General features: G+C 39.6%; 1 protein-coding gene across 11 annotated transcripts in view; it reads right to left on the bottom strand.

Moving 5' to 3' along the window:
* Positions 1-23,393, bottom strand: part of TUT4 (terminal uridylyl transferase 4) — a 173,265-nt gene extending 149,872 nt beyond the window's left edge. For 9 of the 11 annotated variants that reach the window (XM_010591279.3, XM_010591278.3, XM_010591275.3 and 6 more), the window contains exon 1: positions 22,806-22,969. The gene's annotated coding sequence lies outside the window, so the exon portion shown is untranslated. The other 2 variants (XM_064281965.1, XM_064281968.1) reach the window with 2 other exon arrangements.
* Positions 23,394-25,559: the final 2,166 nt, after the last annotated feature.

Raw genomic sequence — 25,559 nt, forward strand, 5'->3', positions numbered from 1 at the left:
CGTTTTTGAGAATTTAGCATTAGCTCATACTTGCCTAGGAGTCCCTGGGTGGTGCAAACAAAAGGCTGGAGGTTCAAGTCCACCCAGAGATATCACAAAAGTAAGGCCTGGTGATCTACTTCTGAAAAATCACCCACTGAAAACCCTTCGGAGCACAGCTCTACTCTAACATACATGCAGTTACCATGTGTCAGTGTCTACTCAATGGTAACTTGTTTTAATATATGTCTAACATGCCCATTATTTATCCTTATACTTCTCTGAAGTTAACACAGTCATGCGCTATTTCTGTTTTACATAGTAACGAGACATCTGAATTTATGACTTGCCTAAGGGGACAAACATGGAACTGGTGTAGACTATACGAAAGAATCCTTATTTTTGGTCTAATGCTCAGGTAATAGGGAATGTCTTTTAGCTAAATCAGTAGTTGTCTAACTTAATGGTTTCTGGATACATTTGTACTCTTAAAAATTACTACTGAGGACTCAAAGAGTTTTTGTTTTTGTGGGTATATCTATCGCTATTTGCTTCATCAAACATTAAAACTGAAAGTTTTTAAAACACAAAAATAAACTATTAATTTATTCTATGAGGCATTACCTGGATAGCAAAACCAAACAAAGACATCACAAGAAAGGAAAATTACAGCCTAATATCCCTTATGAAACACAGATGTAAAAATTCTCAAATCTAGCAAATCAAATCCAGCAACAAATACAAAGGATTATACACCAAGTAGGATTTATCCCAGGAATTCAAGGTTGGTTCAACATATAAAACTCAATGTAATATTAAGAGAATAAAAGACAAAATTCACATGAACATCTCAATAGATGCAGAAAAAGTACTTGACAAAAACCAACACCTTTTCATGGTAAAAAAAAAAAAAAAAAACACTCAACAAACCAAGTATAGAAGATCAAGACCAGGACAAGGATGTCTGCCCTCACTTCTATTTATTCAACGTTGTATTGGATGTTCTGGGGCAATTAGGCTAGGAAAAGGAAGTAAGTCATCTAGTTTGGAAAGGAAGTAACACTATTCCTATTCACAAAATTTTACGGAATTCGCAAATAAGTTTGCAGGATATAAGACCAACATACAAAACTGTTTTGTTTCTATATACCAGCAACGAACAATATAAAAATGAAATTAAAAAAACAATTCCATTTATGATAGCACCCAAAAGAATAAAATGCCTAGGAATAAATTTAAATATACAAGTATAATAATTGTACACTGAAAACAAGAAAATGTCATTGAAATGAATTAAAGAAGACCTCAACAAACAGAAAGACATCACATAATCATGAATTAGAAGACTTAATATTGTTAAGATGACATATTCCCCAAATTAATCTCCAAATTCAACACAATCCCTTATCAAAAATCCAGCTGCCTTTTTTTGCAGAAATTGACAATTGAACCTAAAATTCATATGGAAACACAAGGGATCTAGAATAGGTAAAAGAATCTTGAAATAGAACAAAGCTGGAGGACTCACATTTCCTCATTTCAAAACTTACTACAAAGCAATAGTAAGTAATCAAGACTGTGTGCTACTGGCATTAAGGACAGACATACAAAACAAGAGAACTGAACTGAGAGTCCAGAAAAAAATCCATACTTTTGTGGTCAATTGATTTTCATTCAATAGGGAAAGAATTGCCCCATCAACAAATGCTGCCAGGACAACTGGATAACCACATTGCAAAATTACAAATATGAACTCCTACCCCACACCACTATAAAAATTAACTCAAAATGGATCACAGACCTAAATGTAAGATTTTAAACTATAAATTTCTTTTTCTTGATTTTTCTTCTTTCTTTCTTTACTTGTACAGACTTTCCCTGTATTGTGTGTTGTCCTTCCCTTCACCGAAGTTGATCCTTGTCTACTACCTAGTTAGTCATTTCCCCTCCTTCCCACTCCCCTCCTCATAACCATCAAAGAACGCTTTTTTCTATGTTTAAAACTCTTCTTGAGTTTTTATAATACCAGTCTCATACAATGCTGAAACAGAAGAACAATGCAGGAGGACTGACACTTTCTGGTTTTAAAATATATTATACAGCTGCAGTAATCAAAATGGCCTGGTACTGCTGTAACAACAGTCGCATAAACCAATGGAACAGAATTGAAGGTTCAGAAATAAACCCAGAAATCTATGGTCAACTGATTTTTGACAAATGTGCTAAGTCTATTCGATGGGGAAAGATGAGTCTCTTCAATACATGGTACTGGGAAAACTGAATTAAAACAAGAAGAAAAACTAAACAGAATCTGTGCCTCACACCACAAACAAAACAAATTCAAAACGGATTAAGGACCTAAAGGTGCAAGCTAAAACCATAAAATTCTTAGAAGAAGAAGCAGGGGCAATACTGTCAGGCCTAGCTTTCAATAATGGATTATCTAATATAATATCAAAAGCAAAACTAGCAAAAGATAAAATAAATAAATGGACCATATGAAAATTAAAAACTTTTGTTCATCGAAAGACTTTACCAAAAAAGGGAAATGACGAGCTACCTACTGGGAGACTGTCTTTGTAAACCATGCAACCAGTAAGAACCTAATAACCAACAAGAATCTAATAACCAAAATATATATAAACCTCCGACAACAAAGACAACCCAATCATAAAATGAGCAAAGAATCTGAATACATATTTCCCCAAAGAGAACATGGGAATGGCCACCAAACACATGAAAAGATGTTCAGCATCATTAGCCATCAGAGAGATGCAAATCAAAACCACGATGAGGTACCATTTCACTTCTACTAAGATGGCTAAGATAGAAAAAAAAAAAGAGGAGGTGGGGCCAAGATGGCAGAATAGACAGATGCTTCCGGTAAGCACTCTTATAACTAAGACCCAAAAAAAACAGGTGAAATGAGTGTATTTATGAAAACCTAGGAGCCCTGAACATCAAAGGCAAAGTCAGAAAACAAACTGAGGGTCAGGGGCAAGAAGACACGGTTCAGAAGCAGAGCGGAGTTATGAGACCTGAATCTCCGGGAGCCCTCAAGTACCATTCCCAGGAGCAGCAGCAGCGGGCTAGTACTAGCATCAGCCCCAGGTTCCTCAGGGAGAAGCAGACAGCCACACAGCCTACTCACACCTCTGGAAACAGAGAAGAACGGTAGTCTCGGCAAAACCTAAGTACCTGCGTATATTTTACAACGTCCCCCACCCCCAAGCCGGCTTCAGCAGCTGTTGATTTCCCTGGGCCTGAGATAGGCCTGCTGATCGCCTACAGCCATCCTCCCGGCTTTGAAGAAGGAATAAATTTGCAATTGGGGGAAAAGATAATTTGCCAGCTCCAGTAACCAGGGAAGCTCAGGACAACAGCAGCTCCTCTCCAGGCATAAACGATCCGTGGACTTTGAGCATCTTTCCCTGCTGCATGGACCTGTGTGGGCCTATTTCAGGAGAACAGGCCCTTGATGGCAGACTACAACTCTTTCAGCTGTGCAGCAGACACGGGGGTGTTTGATATTTGACATCACATTGCCTATTAAACAGGGTCCTCACTTACAAACAACAGGGGCCTAAGGACTGGTAGCTCCACTCAGGTCACCCAGCAACCTGCAACAGGGATCCAAGGGTTAACTGGTACCTCCCAGTTCTTAACAACCAAAAACAATGGGTGCTCATGGCCCGTCTGCAGAGCCCACCCACCTGTACACTCTAGGGAAGAGGGACACACTTTCCTCAGAGACTCTTGGGGGATGACTCTCAGACCCGTGCCTTGTTCAGAGCATGACCCCCTGCTGCAACCAGATACCGGTACCTACACCAATCACCCCTGCCCCTCTAAGACTGTAGGACAGAACCTGTACCACACACTTGATGATCAACTACCTGGACACCTGAGCTAAATTCATACAAGGAAAGTGAATGGACTCCTAGACTGATAACAGCTCTAGCCATCTGGTGACAGGGCGTCAGAGCTCCAAAGGTGAAAATAGTCATGCCAGTTCACTCGAACAACCCATTTGGGAGTATCAAAACAAAACAAAGCAAGGACTTATGATACAGTAAGCAAACTAACATAAACTAACACACTAACTTATAGATGGCTCAGAGACAACAGTCAATATCAAGTCACATAAAGAAACAGACCATGATCACCTCAACAATATCCCAAAACAAAGAATTAAGGGATCTTCTAGATGAAAGCTCCTTTCTGGAATTACCAGAGGCAGAATGTGAAAGATTAATATACAGAGCCCTTCAAGACATCAGGAAGGAAATGAGGCAATACACAGAACAAGCCAAGGAACACACAAATAAAGGACCCAAAAACCACGGCCGTCAAGTCAATTTCAACTCATAGCTACCCACATATAAAGGAGCTGAAGAAACTGAAAACGTTCTTCAAGAACATAATGAAAAATTTAATAAGCTGGAAAAATCCATAGACAGCAATGAGAAATTCAGAAGATTAACAATGAAATTACAGAATTGGACAACTCAAAAGAAAGTCAGAGGTGCAGAACTGAGCGAGTGGAAAGCAGAATTTGTGAATCTGAAGATAAAGCACTTGGCACCAATATATTTGAAGAAAAATCAGATAAAAGAATTTTTTAAAAAATGAAGAAAACTTAAGAATCATGTGGGACTCTATCGAGAAAACAACCTACAAGTTACTGGAGAATCAGAACAGGGAGGGATAATAGAAAATACAGAGAGAACTGCTGAAGATTTGTTGATAGAAAACTACCCTGGTATCCTGAAAAATGTGAAGATATCTATCCAAGATGCTCAATGAACTCCACATAAGGTAGATATTAAAAGAAAGTCACCAAGACATATTAGAATCAAACTTGTCAAAACCAAAGATAAAGAGAGAATTTTAAGAGCAGCTAGGGATAAAAAAGTTACCTACAAAGGAGAGTCAATAAAACTAAGCCTGGACTACACCCCAGGAACTATGCAGGCAAGAATGCAATGGGATGACCTATATATAGCACTCACGGAAAAAAACTGCCAGCCAAGAATCACATATCCAGCAAAACTGTCTTTCAAATATGATGGTGAAATTAGGATATTTCCAGATAAACAAAAGTTTAGGTAATTCATAAAAACCAAACCAAAACTGCAAGAAATACTAAAGGGAGTTCATTGATTAGAAAATCAGTAATATCACGTTATCAACCCAAGACTAGAACACTGGATGGAGCAATCAGATGTCAACCCAGAGAGGGAAATAGCAAAAATAAATCAAGAGGGAAAAAAAAAAAAAAACAGGAAACAACGTTATTATGTAAAAGAACACAACACGAAAACAATAAGTAAGAAATGTACTCATAGATCTTTCATATGGAGAGGAAGACAAGGCGATACAAAGAAACGTTAGGTTTAAATTTAGAAAAACGGGTAAATATTAAAGTAACCACAAAGGAGACAAACTATCCTACACATCAAAATAAACTACAAGAAAAAATAGAGGCTCAACAGAAACAAAATGAGCAACAATGAATATGAGGAAAAGACAATATATAAACCACTCAGCACAAAAAATTAAGTGGGAAAAAGAAACTGCCAACCACACACATAAAAAGACATCAAAATGACAGCACTAAATTCATACCTATCCATAATTACACTGAATGTAAATGGACTAAATTCACTCATAAAGGGACAGAGAGTGGCAGAATGGATTAAAAAACATGATCTGTCTATATGATGCCTACAAGAGACACACCTTAGACTTAGAGAGACAAACAAACTAAAATTCAAAGGATGGAAAAAAATATATCAAGCAAACAACAATAAAAAAAGAGCAGGAGTGACAATATTCATTTCTGACAGAACAGACTTTAAAGTTAAATCCATCATAAACAATAAGGAAGGACACTACATAATCATTAAACGGACAACATACCAAGGAGATATAACCATATTAAATATTTATGCGTCCAATGACGGGGCTGCAAGGTACATAAAACAAACTCTATCAGAACTGAAAAGTGAGATAGACAGCCCCACAATAATAGTAGGAGACTTCAATATACCACTTTAGTGAAGGACAGGACATCCAGAAAGAAGTTCAATAAAGACACGAAAGATCGAAATGCCACAATCAACCAACTCGACCTTATAGACATATACACAACACTCCACCCAAAGCAGCCAGATATACTTTCTTTCCTAGTGCACATGGAACATTCTCCTGAATAGACCACATATTAGTCATAAAGCAAACCTGAGGAGAATCCAAAACACTGAAATATTACAAAAGCATCTTCTCTGACCATAAGGCCATAAAGGTAGAAATCAGTAACAGAAAAAGCAGGGAAAAGAAATCAAACACTTGGAAACTGAACAATACCCTGCTCAAAAAACACTGGATTATAGAAGACATTAAGGATGGAATAAAGAAATTCACAGAATCCAATGAGAATTAAGACACTTCCCATCTGAACCTTTGGAAAACAGTGAAAGCAGCGTTCAGAGGTCAATTTATATCAATAAATACACACATCCGAAAACAAAGGGCCAAAATTAAAGAATTATCCCTACAACTTCAACAAACAGAAAAAGAGCAACAAAAGAAACCCTCAGACACCAGGAGAAAGCAAATAATAAAAATTAAAGCAGAATTAAATAAAACAGAAAACAAAAAAAACAATTGAAAGAATTAACAAGACCAAAAGCTGGTTCTTTGAAAAAATTAACAAAATTGATAAACCACTGGCCCAACTGAGAAAAGAAAAACAGGAGAGGAAGCAAATAACCTAAATAAGAAACGAGATGGGCGATATTGCAACAGACCAACTGAAATTAAAAGAGTCGTATCAGATTACTACGAAAAATTGTACTCCAACAAACTTGAAAACCTAGAAGAAATGGATGAATTCCTAGAAACACACTACCTACCTAAACTAACACAAACAGAAGTAGAACAGCTAAACAGACCCACAACAAAAGAAAAGATTGAAAAGGTAATCAAAACACTCCCAACAAAGAAAAAGCTGTGGCCCGGATGGCTTCACTGCAGAGTTCTACCAAACTTTCAGAGGAGAGTTAACACCACTACTACTAAAGGTACTTCAGAGCACAAAAGAGGATGGAATACTCCCAAACCCATTCTATGAAGCCAGCATATTCCTAATGCCAAAACCAGGTAAAGACACCACAAAAAAAGAAAATTACAGACAAAAATCCTCAACAAAATTTCAGCCAATAAAATTCAACAACATATCAAAAAAAACAATTCACCGTGACCAAGTGGGACCTATACCAGGTATGCAGGGATGGTTCAACATTAGAAAAACAATTAATGTAATCCATCACATAAATAAAACAAAAGACAAGAATGACAAGAGTTTATCAATTGATGCAGAAAAGGTATTTCACAAAGTTCAACACCTATTCATGATAAAAATTCTCAGCAAAAAAGAGATAGAAGGAAAATTCCTCAACATAATAAAGGGCATTTATACAAAGCCAACAGCCAACATCATCCTAAATGGAGAGAGTCTAAAAGCATTCCCCTTGAGATCGGGAAACACACAGGATGCCCTTCATCACCACTCTTATCAACATTGTACTGGAGGTCCTAGCCAGAGCAATTAGGCTAGATAAAGAAATAAAAGGCATCCAAATTGGCAAGAAAGAAGTGAAAGTATCCCTAATTGCAGATGACATGATCTTATGCACAGAAAACCCTAAGGAAACCTCCAGAAAACTACTGAAACTAATAGAAGAGTTCATCAGAGTATCGGGATACAAGATAAACATACAAAAATCAGTTGAGATTCCTCTACACCAACAAAAAGAACACTGAACAGGAAATCACCAAACCAATACCATTTACAGTACCCCCCCAAAAATAAAATACTGAGGAATAAATCTTATCAGAGATGTAAAAGACTTATATAAATAAAACTACAGAACACTTCTGCAAGAAACCAAGAAAGACCTACATAAGTGGAAAAACATACTTTGCTCATGGATAGGAAGACTTAAGATCGTAAAAATGTCTGTTCTACCAAAAGCAATCTATACATTTAATGTAATTCCGATACAAATTCCAACAGCATTCTTTAATGAGATGGAGAAACAAATCACCAACTTCATATGGAAGGGAAAGAGGCCCTGGATAAGTAAAGCATTACTGAAAAACATGAGCAAAGTGGGAGGCCTCACTCTACCTGATTGCAGACCCTATGATACTGCCACAGGAGTCAAAACAGCCTAGTATTGGTACAACAACAGATACATGGGTCAATGGAACAGAACTGAGAATCCAGATATAAATCATCCACATACGAGCAGTTGATATTTGACAAAGGCCCAAAATCAGTTAAATGGGGAAAAGACAGTCTTTTTAACAAATGATGCTGGCATAACGGATACCCATCTGCAAAAAAATGAAACGACTCATACCTCACACCATGCACAAAAACAAACTCAAAATGGATCAAAGACCTAAATATAAAATTTAAAATGATAAAGATCATGGAAGAAAAAATAGGGACAATGTTAGGAGCCCTAATACATGGCATAAACGGTATATAAAACATTACTAACAATGCAGAAGAGAAACTAGATAACTGGGAGCTCCTAAAAATCAAACACCTATGCTTATGCAAAGACTTCACCAAAAGAGTAAAAAGATTACCTACAGACTGGGAAAAAGTTTCTAGCTATGGCATTTCCGATCAGCGCCCGATCTCTAAAACCTACATGATACTACAAAAACTCAACTACAAAAAGACAAATAACCCAATAAAAAATGGGCTAAAGATATGAACAGACACTTCACTAAAGACGACATTCAGGTAGCTAAGAGATATGTGAGGAAATGCTCAGGGTCATCAGCCATTAGAGAAATGCAAATCAAAACTACAATGAGATTCCATCTCACTCCAACAAGGCTGGCATTAATCCAAAAAACACAAAAGAATAAATGTTGGAGAGGTTGTGGAGAGTCTGAACACTTATACACTGCTGGTGGGAATGTAAAATGGTATAGCCACTTTGGAAATCAATTTGGCACTTCCTTAAAAAGCTAGAAATAGAACTACCATACGATCCAGCAATCCCACTCCTTGGAATATATCCTAGAGAAGAGCCTTTATACAAACAGATATATGCACGCCCATGTTCACTACAGCACTGTTTACAATAGCGAAAAGATGTAAACAACCAAGGTGCCCCTCAACAGATGAACACATAAATTATGGTGTATTCACACAATGGAATACTATGCATCGATCAAGAACTGTGATGACTCTGTGAAACATTTCATAACGTGGAGAAATCTGGAAGGCACCATGCTCAGTGAAATTAGTCAGTTGCAAAAGGACAAATATTGTATAAGACTACTATTATAAGAACTTGAGAAACAGTTTATACAGAGAAGAAAATATTCTTTGATGGCTACAAGGGGGGAGGGAGGGGGGAGGGAGAAGGGTACTCACTGATTAGACAGTAGATAAGAACTACTTTAGATGAAGGGAAAGACAACACACAATACAGGCAATGTCAGCACAACTGGACTAAACCAAAAACAAAGAAGTTTCCTGAATAAACTGAATGCTTCAACAGCCGGCGAAGCAGGGGCGGGGTTTGGGGACCACGGTTTCAGGGGACATCTAAGTCAACTGGCATAATAAAACCTATTAACATTCTGCATCCCACTTTGGACAGTGGCATCTGGGGTCTTAAATGCTAGCAAGCAGCCACCTAACATGCGTCAATTGGTCTCAGCCCACCTGGATCAAAGGAGAATGAAGAACACCAAGGACTCAAGGTAACTAGGAGCCCAAGAGATAGAAAGGGCCACATAAACCAGAGACTATATCAACCTGAGTCCAGAAGAACTAGATGGTGCCAGGCTACAGTCGATGACTGCCCTGACAGGGAACACAACAGAGAACCCCCGAGGGAGCGGCAAAGTAGTGGGATGCAGACCCCAAAGTCTAGTAAAAAGACCAGACTTAATGGTCTGACTGAGACTACAAGGACCCTGGTGGTCACAGCCCCCAGACCTTCTATTAGCCCAAGACAGAAACCATTCCCAAACCCAAGTCTCGAGACAGGGATTGGACTGAACAATGGGATAGAAAAAGATTCTGGTCAAGAATGAGCTTCTTGGATCAAGTAGACACTTCATACTACTTTGTCATGTCCTGTCTGGAGGGGAGAGGAGAGGGCAGAGGGGGTCAGAAGCTGGTGGAATGGACACAAAAACAGAGAGTGGAGTGAAGGAGCGGGCTGTCTCATTAGAGTGAGAGCAACTAGGAGTATACAGCAAGATATATATAAATATTTGTATGAGAGTCTGACCTGAAGTAAACTTTCACGTAAAGCACAGTAAAAATTAAAAAAAAAAAAAAGAATAAATGCTGACGAGGATGTGGGGAAACTGGAACCCTTATGCACTGCTGGTAGAGATACGAAATGGTACAGCCATTGTGGATGATAGTGTGGCCAATCCTCAAAAAAATGACCCAGTAATTCCACTCCTAGGAATATACCCAAAAGACTTGAAAGCAGAAACTCATTTTACACCAATGTTCACTGCAGCACTATTCATAACAGCCAAAAGGTAGAAATCACCTAAATGCCCATCGGCAGATGAATAGATAACCAAAATGCAGTACATACATACAATGGAATGCTACTCAGCCAGTAGGAGAAACGAAGTCTTGATACATGCTACACTATGGATGAAGCCTGAAGATATTATGCTGAATGAAATAAGCCAATCACAAAAGGAAAAATATTCTATAACCTCACTTATATGAAAAGACAAAAAAAGGGAAACATATAAAGACCGAAGTTTATTAGCAGTTACCAGGGGCAGGAAGGAGGTGGAAAGGGAGGTTAACAGTGATGGACAAATCACATTGATTAAGGGGAGGGACACACAGCCGATTATTGTAACTGCTGTCAATAAACTGTACACCTGTAAAAAGTTGAATTCGCCAAAGTTATGTGATAGATATATTCACAACAACAACGACAAAAAAAGTAACTGCTGAGGCTGCTTACATACATTCAACCAAACACCGCATGGAATTGGGTTCCTTAGTTTGCAGATTTAGGGTCATGGTTTCATGGGATAGCCCAGTTAATTGCCCTAATAACATGTTTAGTGCTTCTGTTCTGCCTTCAGTAGCGTAGTGGTTAAGTGCTACAGCTGCTAACTAAAAGGCCAGCAGTTCGAATCAGCCAGGCGCTCCTTGGAAATTCTATGGGAGCAGTTCTACCCTGTTCTATAGGGTCGCTATGAGTTGGAATCGACTCGACGGCAGTGGGTTTTGAGTTCCACCTTCCAGTTTGTTGCGTAGTGCCTGGGGTCTTAAAAGCTTACAAGCGGCCATTCAAGGCACAATAAACCCCTTGCCGTCAAGGTGATTGCGACTCATAGTGGCCCTACAGGACAGATTAGTCCCGCACCATAGGTTTCCAAGGAGGGCCTGGTGGATTCGAACTGCTGACCTTTTGGTTAGCAGCCGTAGCTCTTAATCACTACGCAACCACGGTTTCAGTAATTGGTCTCTATTTACCTGCAGCAACAGAGGAAGGAGAGTCAGGAACAGGAGGAGGATATAGAATGTGCGGTTGGCTGCCTCCACGAACAACTGCCTCTTTTGCCATGAGACCAGAAGAACTGGATGGTGCCCAGCTACCATTACTGAATATTTAGGTCAAAGATTTCATAGAAGAATCTTGATCAAAGGGGAGAAAATACAGAATTTCAAAATCTTACGGACTCTAGACTTTCTAAAGCCATGGAGGGTGCATGAACCCCTGAAACTGCTGCCCTGAGATAATCTTTAAACCTTAAACCAAAAATATCCCCTGAAGTCATCTTAAAATCAAACAACAGTTTAGCTTAACTACTAAAAAAAGGTCTGTCTTGAGCATTATGCTCTTCCCTTCTGTGACTCGTGGGACATATGGTATCCCAATCGCTTTTTACACCTCCAGAGTTCTTTGGGAAGGAGGTAACCTGATTTTAATGTGTTTATTAGACTCAAGGTGGGAGCCTTTTGAAATGTGTGTTGTTGTTAGATGCCATCGAGTCGGTTCTGACTCATAGCGACCCTACGCACAACAGAAGGAAATAACTGCTCAGTCCTGCGCCATCCTTACAATCCTTGTTATGCTTCAACCCACTGTTGCAGCCAAAGTGTCAATCCATCTCATTGAGGGGCTTCCTCTTTTCCACTGACCCTATACTCTATCAAGCATGATGTCCTCCTCCAGGGACTGATCTCTCCTGACAACATGTCCAAAGTATGTAAGATGCAGTCTCGCCATCCTTGCCTCTAAGGAGCATTCTGGCCGCACTTCTTCCATAACAGATATGTTCGTTCTTTTGGCAGTCCATGATATATTCAATATTCTTCACCAACATCACAGTTCAAAGGCATCAACTCTTCTTCAGTGTTCCTCATTCATTGTCCAGTTTTCACATGCATACGATGCGACTGAAAATACCATGGCTTGGGTCAGGCGCACCTTAGTCTTCAAGGTGACATCTTTGCTCTTCAACACTTTGAAGACATCCTTTGCAGCAGATTTATCCAGTGCAATGCATCTTTTGATTTCTTAACTGCTGCTTCCATGGCTGTTGATTGTGGATCCAGTAAAATGAAATCCTCGACAACTTCAATCTTTTTTCCGTTTATCATGATGTTGCTCACTGGTCCAGTTGTGAGGATTTTTGTTTTATGTTGAGGTGCAATCCATAGTGAAGGCTGTGGTCTTTAATCTTCGTTAGTAAGTGCTTCAAGTGCTCTTCATTTTCAGCAAGGAAGGTTGTGTCATCAGCATAACGCAGGTTGCTAATGAGTCTTCCTCCAATCCTGATGCCTCGTTTTTCTTCATATAGTCCAGCTTCTCATATTATTTGCTCAACACACAAATTAAATAGGTATGGTGAAAGAATACAATCCTGACCCACACCTTGAAATGTGTAAAACTCAAGAACCCAGAGTTGGAGCCTCATTTTTGTGCAGATTGAACATTGTCTTAGGTTATGGCTCCTGGATGTGTGAATTTCCTAAACTTTTGACAGGTTTTCCTTTATTTTTGTGAGATAAGCCTCCTCACTATGTTTCCCAATTACTATATTCTCATGAGAATGTACTTATTGTGAGAATAAGCTACTCTTAGTCTTCATTCAGTCATAGTGGCCATTTTCTCCCCAATGCCATTCATTGTTTCCAAGTGTTACTGGCTCCCTGCTTTTCTAGCGTCTGAACAGTAAATAATGTCTCTGCAATAAGGAATAATGCATTGCAATGGTACTTTTCAAAAGACTGGAACTCTTGTAAGTTATTCTCACCCTGCACTCATCTTCAGGGCCCAATCATTGCTTCCGTGTGTAGCATGTGGAATGCATGGCTATGAGCAGTTTTGCAGTATTCAAGGGCAGCTATTTCTGTTTCTGAGCCGTTAGTACTGCTTATATTATAATGAAGAATACACAGTACTGGTAATTTTCCTGAGATTCAAATTCCTTTGGTTTTATTTATTTGGCCTGTCAATACTGCTTTTGCAGTAACGAAGAATACACTGTAGTGATAATTTTCCTGAGATTAAAAAATCTTTTGGCTTTATTTATTTGTGATATAAATACTGTTTTTGCAATAAGGAAGAATGCATTGTGCCATGTTTTAAAATTTTTCATGAAAAATAATAAAAAGGCTAAAAAGGAGATAAGAATAAAATGCATGTGCAGTCATTGCCAGGTGCCTTCATGTTTTACCTCGTTTTACAAATTTTCAAGAAATAAAATTAAAAAAAAAAAAAGATTTTTATCAAGACTCATATTGGCAGGACTTATGACATCCAGGGATGCTGGGACATACGTGGTTCCAGATAATGGGTAACAAAATCCATAAGCCATAACAAAAATTCTGAATTGGTCCTTTAATCGGCAAGCTTTCTATTAGGAAAAACACATGGTATCAACAAAAAATTTAAAGGAGAAAATAATTAAGCCTTGAAAGGATTAAGAACTATCTATAGCCCTAAAGACTCTGCAAGAAAACTACTGGAAATAGAAAGGTTCAGCAGAGTAGCAGGATACAAGACAAACACACAAAAATCAGTTGGATTCCCACCCATACACCAATAAAGGAAACTATAAAATCAGGAAAGCAATACCATTTATTACAGCCCCCCAAAATTTATTCCTAAATACTTGGGAATAAATCTAACCAGGGATGTAAAAGACCTATACAAAGAAAACTACAAAACACTACCCAAGAAACCAAGAGAGGCTGATATAAATGGAAAAACATACTGTGCTCATGGATAGGTAGACTCGATATTGTGAAAACGTCATCTCCACCCAAAGCAAGCTACCAGTACAATGCAAACCCAATCCAAATACCAACAGCATTCTTTAAAGAGATGGAAAAACTGATAATTAACTTTATACAGAAAGGAAAGAGGCCCCGGATAAGTAAAGCATTACTGAAGACGAAGAACAAAGTAGGAGGCCTCATACTACCTGACTTCAGAAACTACTATATAGCTACGGTGGTCAAAACAGCCTGGTACTGGTACAATGACAGACACATAGACCAATGGAACAGAATCAAGGATTCAGACATAATTCCATCCACCTACAGCCACCTGATCTTTGACCAAGGCCTTAAGTCCATTAAACAGGGAAAAGACATTCTTTTTAACAAGTGGTGCCAGCAAAACTGAATGTCCATATGTAAAAAAAGGAAACAGGACCCATACTGCATACCATCCATAAAAACTAATTCAAAATGGATTAAAGACCTAAATATAAAACCAAAAACTATAAAGATCATGGAAGAAAAAATACTGTCAACACTAGGGGCCCAAATATATGCCATAAATAGGATATGAACCATAATTCACAATACACAAACACCAGAATATAAGCTAGATAAATGGGATCTTCTAAAAATTAAACATTTATGCTCATCAGATTATTTCACCAAGAGTAAGAGAACCTACAGTCTAGTAAAAAATGTTCAGATATGACATATTCGACAAAGGTCTAATCTCTAAAATCTACAGAAAAATCCAACACTTCTGCAATAAAAAGACAAATAACCCAATTTAAAAATGGGCAAAGGATATGAACAGACACTTCACCAAAGAAGACATTCAGGCAGCTAACAGACACATGAGGAAATGCTTGTGGTCACTAGCCATTAAAGAAATGCAAATCAAAACTACAATGAGACACCATCTCACCCTGACATTAACGGCACTAATCAAAAAACCAGAAAATAACAAATGCTGGAGAGGCTACCAGGAGACTGGAACTCTTATGCGTTGTTGGTTGTTGTTGTTAGGTGCCATCAAGTCGGTTCTACCTCATAGCGACCCTATGTACAACAGAAGGAAACACTGCCCAGTAATGCACCATCCTTACAATCCTTGTTATGCTTCAACCCACTGTTGCAGCCAAAGTGTCAATCCATCTCATTGAGGGGCTTCCTCTTTTCCGCTTGACCCCGTACTTTACCAAGCATGATGTCCTTCTCCAGGGACTGATCCCTCCTGACAACATGTCCAAAGTATGTAAGACACAGTCTCGCCATCCTTGCTTCTGAGGAGCATTCTGGATGTACTTCTTCCGAGACAGATTTGTTCATTCTTTTGGCAGTCCATGGTATATTCGATATTCTCCAACACTACAATTCAAAGGCGTCAATTCTTCTTCGGTCTTCACTATTCACTGTTCAGGTTTCAGATGCATATGATACGAATGAAAATACCATGGCTTGGGTCAGGCGCACCTTAATCTTCAAGGTGACATCTTTGCTTTTCAACACTTTAAAGAGGTCCTTTGCAGCAGATGTGCCCAACGCAATGCATCTTTTGATTTCTTAGTTGCGGTTTCCATGGGTATTGATTGTGGATCCAAGTAAAATGAACTTCTTTGACAACTTCAATCTTTTCTCCATTTATCATGATGTGGCTTATTGGGGCACTGCTAGTGGGAATGTAAAAAGGTACCACCATTTTGGAAAATGATATGGGGCTTCCTCAAAAAGCTAAAAATATGAAAAGTACCATATGACCCAGCAATCCTATTCCAGAAATATATCCTAGAGAAATAAGAGCCGTCATACAAACAGACGTATGGACACTCATGTTCACTGTAGCATTATTCACAATAGTAAAAAGATGGAAACAACCTAGGGTCCATCAACAGATGAATGGATAAACAAACTATGGTACATATCCACAACTGAATACTATGCAATGATAAAGAATAACAAATCTGTGAAACATCTCAAAACATTGATGAATCTGGAGGGTGTTATGCTGAGTGAAATAAGTCAATCACAAAAGGACAAATACTGTATGAAACCACTATTATAAAAACACATGAAAATGTTTCCACACAGAAAGAAACAATCTTTGATGGTTATAAGGGAGGGAAGGGGCAGGGAGGCAAAAGCACTAACTAGGCAGTAGATAAGTGGTAACTTCGGAGAAGGGTACGGCAGTACACAATACTGAGGAAATCAGCACAACTTGACCAGGGCAAAGTCACAGAAGCTTCTCAGATACATCCAAATGTCCCGAGAGATCAAGGTACTAGGTTAAGGACTGGGGGCCATGGCCTCAGGGAATACCTAGCTCAATTAGTATAACACAGCCTATGAAGAAAATGTTTTACAACCGACTGTGGTGAGTAGCATCTGGGGTCGTAAAGGTCTACAAGCAACCATCTAAGATACATCTACTGGTCTCATTCCAGCTGTAGCAAAGGACAATGAAGAAAACCAGACACAAGGAAAAGATGAGTCCAAAGCACTAAGAGACTACAACTACCACAACCTCCACCAGACTGAGCCCAGAACAACTAGATGGTACCTGGTTGCCACCACAGACTGCTGTGGCAGGGACCACAATAGAGGGTCTCGGACAGAGTAAGAGAAAAATGTAGAACAAAACTCAAATTCACCAAAAAAAAAAAAAAAAAAACCCAGGCTTGCTGGTCTGTCAAAGACTAGAGAAACCCCAAAAGCATGGCTCATCTAACTCAATACTGATGTTACTCCTGAGGTTCACCCTTCAGCCAAAGATTAGACATGTCTATAGAGCCAATAACAACACACGTGAGGAACATGCTTCGTAGTTTAATCATGTATAGGAGATTAATGGGCATGCCAGCCCAAAAGTAAAGACGAGAAGGCAGGAAAGGACAGGAAAACTGGACGAAGGAAAACAGGGAACTCGGGGTGGAGAAAGGGAGAGTGCTGACACATCGCATGGTTGGCAACCAATGTCACAAAACAATCTGTGTATTAACTGTTTAATAAGAAACTAATTTGCTCTGTAAGCTTTCATCAAAAGCACAATTAAAAAAAAAAACCGTATGTGATCAAATTGACAACAGCAACTAGAAAGATTAGATAGGAACCTTAGGAGGCAGTAAGTTTATGTTAATGAGGGAGGAACAACTCAGCAAAGGAGGGTAAGAATGGTTGCACAACTCAAAGAATGTAATCCGTCACTAAATGGTACATGTATAAACTGCTGAATTGGTGTTATGTTTTGCGTGTATATCCTCAACAACAGAACAAATAAAATTTAAAGAAAAAAAAAAAAGACTGACAACGCAAGTGTTAGAGAAGATGTAAAAAAACTGAAACCTTCGTATGCTGCTGGTGTGAATATAAAATGGTGCAGCCACTTTGGAAAACAGTCTGGAAGTTCCTCAAAACGTTAATAATAAATTTATCAGATGACCCAACAATTCCACTCCTGGGTATATACCCAAAAGAAATGAAAACATACATCCACACAAAAACTTTTACATCAATGTGAATAACATTATTATTAATAATAACCAAAGAATAGAACCAACTCAAATGTCCATCCACTAATGTGTGAATGAACAAGATGTGGTATAGCCACTAAATAAAACACCATTCAGTCACAAAAAGAAATGAAGTATTGATACCTTCTACTATGTGGATGTGTTCTGAAAATACCTAAGTGAAAGAAGCCAGACACAAAAGGCCATATATCATAAGGTACCATTTGTATGAAATGTCCAGGATAGGCAAATACAGAGAGACAAAAAGTAGTTTAGTGGTTGTCAGGGACCGGGGGGAGGAAGGAATGAGAAATGACTATTAATGGGCTGATGTTTCTTTTTGGGATGAAGAAAACGTTCTGGAATTAGAGGTGATAGTTACACAATCTTATGAATATACTAACAACCACTGAATTTCATACTTTAAAACAGTGAAATTTATGGTATGTGAATTATATCTTAACCATAGCAAAACAAGGAATACGTCATTACACACTAAAAGCAACAACGTTCTCACCTGTCATGTAGTCTTTGGTCAACAACACTCTACATTCAGAGAGAGGATGGAAAAAAGGCAAATAGTGTCTTATTATTATGAATACAGTTTTGACTCAGAGAAACCCAAAGTCTCTAGACATATTTTGAATACTACTGGTCCAAACTAATATTCAGCGCATGATGAGAGCTTAATGTATACTTAACAACTGATCAATTTCAAAAATGAAATTAAACTCCAGTGGCTAAGACACTAACAAAATGTCATAAAGTTTAGTTCTGTATAATTCATATTTTATATAGTTAAAAAAAAAATTTTCTCTGCCAATCTGTGTGAGTATACTAAATGTAATAGCCTCTGCATACTAAGTTATAACACTCTAAGCTTGAAATGCAACAAAAATATAGTAGTTAAGAGCTGGCTTTAGACTCAAACACCCTGAGTTCAAATACTGACTCTGCAGTCACTAGCTGTGAGATCTTGTCCAAGGTACTTATCCCTTCTGCATCTCACTTTCCTCACCTATAAATGAGAATAATAAAAATAAAAGGGTTGTTATAAGGACTAAGTTAATACCTCTAAAATCTTCAAAAGAGACTAGCACATAATAAGTATTCAGGAAGTTATCTACTATCATTGTAAGATAAATGCCCGTTTAAAACTATCAGACTTGTGTAATTTACAAACATACCTATTTCCTTTCGAAAACACAGGCTGCTTGTCTAAAGCAAAGTCTAAGGACTTTGCTCATCTTTATTGATGAACACTGAGAGCTTACATAAATGCCTTTCCCCCTCTCCAGCCCACAATCCCCAATGCCATATCCTTTGCTTTATAGTGCTAAGCTAGGAAGCAGTCAATTAATCCAAGCCAAAAAATGAAAAACTTACTCAATAACCACAGCAAGATGATTTTTCCAGAGGTAGATTCCCAAAAGAATTTTCTAAGGAATTAAAATTTTTAGACAATAAGATTTGGACCACAGGATCCACAAATAAACCAGTCTGGAACACAGCAACTAGGGAGAAGAGAGTGAAGTGGTATGGAAAGGATGACCTGACTATCTTCTGAAGATAGGGGTAGAATCTGTCGGTAAGGATGCCAAGGAGAAAGAAATACTAGACTAGGAGTTAGAAAACATAGTTTTAATCACAGCTAAACCACTATTTCACTTGGTGATATCGCTTACAAGATAAAAATTCAAAAGCCTTAATTTAACATACGCGTCCATTCGCAGTCTGTCATTTTCCAATCACTTCTCTCACCACTCTACATAGAAATCCTCAATTCCTGTCATACACACTCCCCCCCGCAACCCTATCACAATTTATCATCTTTGCTTTTGCTGTTCCCTAACTCTGGAATGTCTTCCAGTCCATCCTGTTCTCCACTTATCAAACTCCTACTCATCCCTCAAAAGACACCTTAATCATCATCTTCCCTCTGAACTCCCAGTCTAGTGTGTTGTGATTTATCCATATTATATCTAGACCGAGTTCCATGTAGGCAGAAATTAAATCTCCTATATTTTTCTATCTCTAAAACCTAGCAGTATCCACAATACAGTATAAATACAAATGCCTGAGGAATAGATGAATGGTTAATCTATGGGTGAATGAGCACCTTTAAATAAAGCATTCTACTTCTAAAAGCCTTAGTTTCTCCTAAAGAATCAAGAGAATATACACTTGAGAAGCAACATGGCATATAAGAACAAGCAGATCTGCTTTGAATCTCTCAAACTTTTATGATCTTCAGCAAATTACTTAACGTCTTTGAGTCACAGATTCCTCATCTATAAAACAAGTTTCATAGAGTAATTACAATAAATAAGAGGAAAAATAATAATACATAAAATATGCAGAGTATAGTGCCTGGAACAAAACAGGTATTCAAATAAACTTTAGTTCCCGCTTTCCTCCCCTTTAACCCAAAGGATCTATAATCCTTTTCCTCTTTTTGGACTTGTAAGGAACACCTGCGAACATTATTCTGGTTTTTAAACATTTCTCCAAATTATCCAACTATCTAGGATTCTAGAATTAAAACAGTTCATTTTACTTCAGTGTAAACATTCTAATGCCTCTTAGACAAAGAACAAAAACATCCATATATCCTGCTTTGAACTATTGTGGTCATTTTCCCTTGCCATTCAGGTCTTTCTAGAACTGTTTTTTTTTTTTTTTTTGGTTTTTTAGAACATCTGCAGTAATGACTTTAACAGAATTCTGTAACATTATTTTATGAATTCAAGCATCTGCAATTTATTTTAGAAAGGAAGACACCTCAATGATGTCTGTTATATCAAAGTGGTCTATTTTTTAAAGCATAGGCAAAATTAACTGGCATCAACATTACAGGTAATCTTGTTTCTTTGAAACCAGAAAACTTTCTTCAGTGAATAAATTCAAACACCTTTCTCTACACATAGATCCTGATTTGACATTCCATAAAGACCACCACATAATACGTGCTACTTACTATGTACGTAAAGGTTAACTTTGAAATCAAAAGAAGTTGTCTACTTGCTCTTAACAAAATGAGTTTGCTCTGACGACTAATAAAAATTGTTCTGAAACAGCTTTTTCTTGATTAGAGATACTTATAATTACAATTATAAAGTTTTATTTCAAGGGTTACAAGTAAAATGTAGACACTATTGCTCTTGCTAGATGAAAAATAAATGTAATTCTATGTGTGATTTAGGACTTATGAAATTGAATAAAACTTGCATGAGAATCTATTGTTAATTTATCTGTATTACTAGCACTTTGGCCTAGGACAATAAAAAACTTCAAATCTTTGCTACACTTAAAACACGAAATATGTCAATAGCTTTCACTTTCGCTTCTGGATTATTTCAAAGAAGCATTGGTTTTCATTTTTCCACACTGACAGAAAAACTGCAAACAGAAGAAAAATATATCTAAAAGACCTCTTTTTTAAAAAGCAACTTTCTTTTGTTTATATTAGATACCACAAATACTTTTAAAGCATAAAACTATTTAAAAATCCTTATATTCCCAAAAGTTTATGGTTTTTAAGATGAAATCTTTAAAACTTGTTTATAAAAACATTACAGTATACTAGACACTAGTGAATTCATTAATTATCTTAAGCACAGCTTAAGATCAATATGTCATAATTTTACAAATTGTGACTAATCGGTACTACGGTGCAGGTTAGTGCAGCAAAAATTCCAAGGAAAGAGACATACAGGGGTTCTGAACCTACAGAAAACTCTGGCGTTCTATTTACCCATATAAAGAACACGCAGATCTCTACTGGCCAAAAAAAAAGTCAACTTTTCTTTTTAAACCATCCTGCAGTTCAACACCTTGGTATGGATTTTCTCCAAACAATAATATCCGGTTGGGATTATCCAATTTTATTAGCTAATAGTTCTCATTACTTTCAAAACAGAAAGAGGATATGCTGTGTTTCACCAAGTGTAACACATTTAGATACTACAAGACTTGCCGAAAAATCTTTGGAAACAAAAGGTGATCTGATCCAGTAGAGCTAATTAGTAAACGCGTGCCAACAATACACAATCCAATTGCATTTCTGGACACTAATTTAAAATCCCAAAAGGGAAAAGAAAGTCAAAGGTGTTGGGAACCAACTCCTTCTGTAGCAAAAAAAATACTAAAATGAAGAAACATGGTATAGAGAAACTAAGATCTCGATCAAAGTAAGCAATTCATCTGATTTGAACGTTAAAATAATATAGCAATTCATTCCATTCAGGTACGACTAGAAATCACTCTGATGTGCTTCTTTCAAGCCTAAATATCTCATTCTTTTGCAATCCGGACACCAAAAGGATCAGAGACCTCTCGAGGAGGCGTGCAACACACTCGGGGAGTGCTGTCTGTTTACAAATACGAATCTCAGTTTCCCACGTCAAGAGCGCGCATTACCACCATTCGACTGGGGCGGGGGGAGAAGGCGGGTGAGCAAGAAACGAAATCCACACACGAAATACCTCTGCCTTCTCCCCTCCAGACAAGGGCGAGACCAGAGAAGGAAAACGTGTATTATGTATTATATACGTGTGTATATTTACATGTATTCACACCCATATCTTTAAGCAGGGGTGTAAGAAAAGGCGCACATGAGAGGGAATCGTACAAGACCCAAGAGAATGCTGAAGCCAATCCCGCTGACTTAAGATCCGCTTCCCTGGGTCTACAGATTTCGGCCCGGGGCCGGGGGCCCCAGCCTCTCTGAGGAGTTCGGCCCCCAAAGCGCCCCAATCCCCTCCTCAGGCCGCCCAGGCCGCCGTTCCTCCTTCCCTCAGCACTGCCTTCCCCTGGGACACCCGAAGCCCATTCCAGCAAAGAAAGAAGTGTCAGGTACAAGGGGGCGACTAAGACACGCTTGGGCGGGGGCCCCGACACCTGCGAGGCGCGGCACCTGAGGAGGGCGAACCCGGGGCCGCCCGGCCTTCCCGAGCACACCCCCTCGGCGCCGGGCGCCGCTACTGGAGTCTCAGTACCTGCGAGGCCCGCCGACCTACAGACGCGCGCGGCGCCTCATCATCTCAATGGCTCCCTCTCCCCCTCAGCCCTCTGCTGCCGCCGCAGCCGTCGTCGCTACCGCCGCTGGAGGCCGGGACACGACGAGCTCAAGACTCCACCGCCATGTCCGCCGCGCCGCGAACTGCATTGTGGGGGGGAAGGAGGGGGAGAAGAGAGAGGGAGAGAAAGACGGGGACCCGCTGAGGGGAGGGGGCCGAGAGAGAGTGGGAGCTAGGGAAGAGGGGGAGGGCAGAAAGGGATGAAGCCCCGAACAGGGTCCTGACCTGTGAAGGTGGGGAGATAGGTGCGAAAGAGCCTCGGGAGGGGAGGGATTCAGGAGTGCCCCCTCGCTTCCTTCTGGGAGCCCCCAAGCACCGATTAACCCGGCGTTGGTGTGTGGGGCAAACACCACTCAGAGGGGGAGGGGTTACACTCGGGGGCTTGCTGTAGCCGCAAAAAAGAATGAGGAAGGGGCTGAGGTGGGAGGGCAGCGCACTCACTCTTGCTGAGGAAAAGGAACCCGCACGCGAGGACGCTCGTTAGCCCGCGAGGAGGGGGTAGGGCCCTGGCGGAGGGGGAGGGGCGAAGTCGCCCCGGGCTCGCGCGGAGGGGCGGGGCCACAGAGCAGTGGTCTCGAAGCCCGGCTGCCCTCAAGTGCGCGGCTGGTGAGGGGCTGGAGGACGTCGGTGCGTTTGAGGAGGCCGGTGTCGCAGGCAGACTCAACGACGCTCAGATCTAACTCACGGGCTGCGGGCCGCCTCGCCGAGGCCCGGAGGTGAGAAGAAGGGCCCGAAAGCCGCCTTGGCGCCTTGCTCCCAAAGCTGTCCCTTCGAGGGAGGGAGCGGGGCCTTGGATGTGCAACTTCTGGCCTGGCCCGGGCTTAGCCTCCTCTGCGGAACCTAGGCGGCTAGCGCAGGCTTCTGAGCAGCGGAAAATTAGAGGAATCCTCTGGAATCGAGCCCCCAGTCACCTTTGCCACCAGCTCACCAAAGCTGGACTCTTTTTCCTGTTAAAAAGCAGCCAATTCAGGAGTTAAAGAGCTCAGTACAGAAATCTCAGGAGGACCTCACCCCCCAAGAGATTTTAGAAATTATGTCCCTAGATTCAGGTGGATTCGGGATTAGTTATAATCCAAGGACACTACTCCTACTACCCACCCTTCACCCCACACCCAGGTCCTGCTTTTAACGTGTTAGGTTCCCGCGTGTAGTTATCTTATTTCAAGGCAAGATCAGAGAGAACGTATGATTTTGTTAGTTTTTTAAGATTCCACCTCAGAGAGTTTTCAACTATCCCCTTACCTCAAAAAGCTGGACAACTCACACAACTGCAGGTCTTATGCTTGACGCATGCTAGGCAGGGAAAGGATGTAAGAAGGGTAGTTGTGGGGGTGAAAGGAAGATACTAAACTTAAGTATTTACAAGATACTGCCTTATAAAATCTCCTGTAATATGACTCAGAGGCTGGAACTGAGAACAGGCAACCGAGGGACACTTCTCTCTGCATAGCACATCTACTTTCACTGCTAAAAAAAAAAAAACTAGTGCCATAGTTTTTTGTTTTTTGTTTTTTTTTTTACTTTCACTGCTACCTCTTATTTATCTGTTTATATACATCGGAATCCCGGGGTAGGTAATAAATCTTGGTAAGGAGGGACAAAGCATTGGCCACTAAGTGCTAGGCATTGAGCTAGGGACTTCACATATTTCACCATTTAATCTTCACAACAATCCTACAAGGCAGGTACTATGCTCCCATTTACAGAGGAGAAAATTCGACCCCTATCTGTATAATTCCACAGGGCCCAGATACAGTGGATTAAAAAAAAAAAAAAAACCATTGCTGTGGAGTCAATTCTGACTCATAGTGGACTCATAGTGACCCTACAGGACAGAGTAGAACTGCCTCATAGATCTGGTGGGTTTGAACTGCTGACCTTTTGGTTAGCAGCAGTAACTCTTAACCACTATGCCACCAGAGTTTCTGATATAGTGGGTACAGTACTGTATTTCAAGTCAAAAGAGCCCTGGCTTCAGTGTTTATCAGCTGGATGACGCTGAGCAAATTCAGCCTTTGAGTTTATTGCCTCGTCTAAGCTTTTAAAGGTAAAAACCTACTTCAGAAGTGGTGTTTGGGATCTTAAACGCTAGCAAAGTGCCCATCAATGGATGAATGGATAAATTATGGTATATTCACACAATGGAATACTATGAATCAATAAAGAACAGTGAGGAATCTGTGAAACATTTCATAACATGGAGAAACCTGGAAGGCATTATGCTGAGTGAAATTAGTCAGTAGCAAAAGGACAAATATTGCATAAGACCACTATTATAAGAACTTGAGAAATAGTTTAAATTGACAAGAAACCTTCTTTTGTGGTTATGAGAGGGGGAGGGAGGGAGGGAGTGTGGGAGAGGGGTATTTAGTAGATAGTTTTTTTTTTTTTTAGATAAGAACTACTTTAGGTGAAGGGAAAGAGCACACAATACAGGGGAGGTCAGCACAATTGGACTAAACCAAAAGCAAAGAAGTTTCCTGAATAAACTGAATGCTTCAAAGGCCAGTGAAGCAGGGGCAGGGGTTTGGGGACTATGGTTTCAGGGGACATCTAAGTCAACTGGCATAATAAAATCTATTAAGAAAACATTCTGCATCCCACTTTGAAGAGTGGCGTCTGGGGTCTTAAATGCTAGCAAGCAGCCATCTAAGATGCATCAATGAGTCTCAA

Source organism: Loxodonta africana, chromosome 3 (genome assembly GCF_030014295.1).
Source record: "Loxodonta africana isolate mLoxAfr1 chromosome 3, mLoxAfr1.hap2, whole genome shotgun sequence".
NCBI lineage: Eukaryota > Metazoa > Chordata > Mammalia > Proboscidea > Elephantidae > Loxodonta > Loxodonta africana.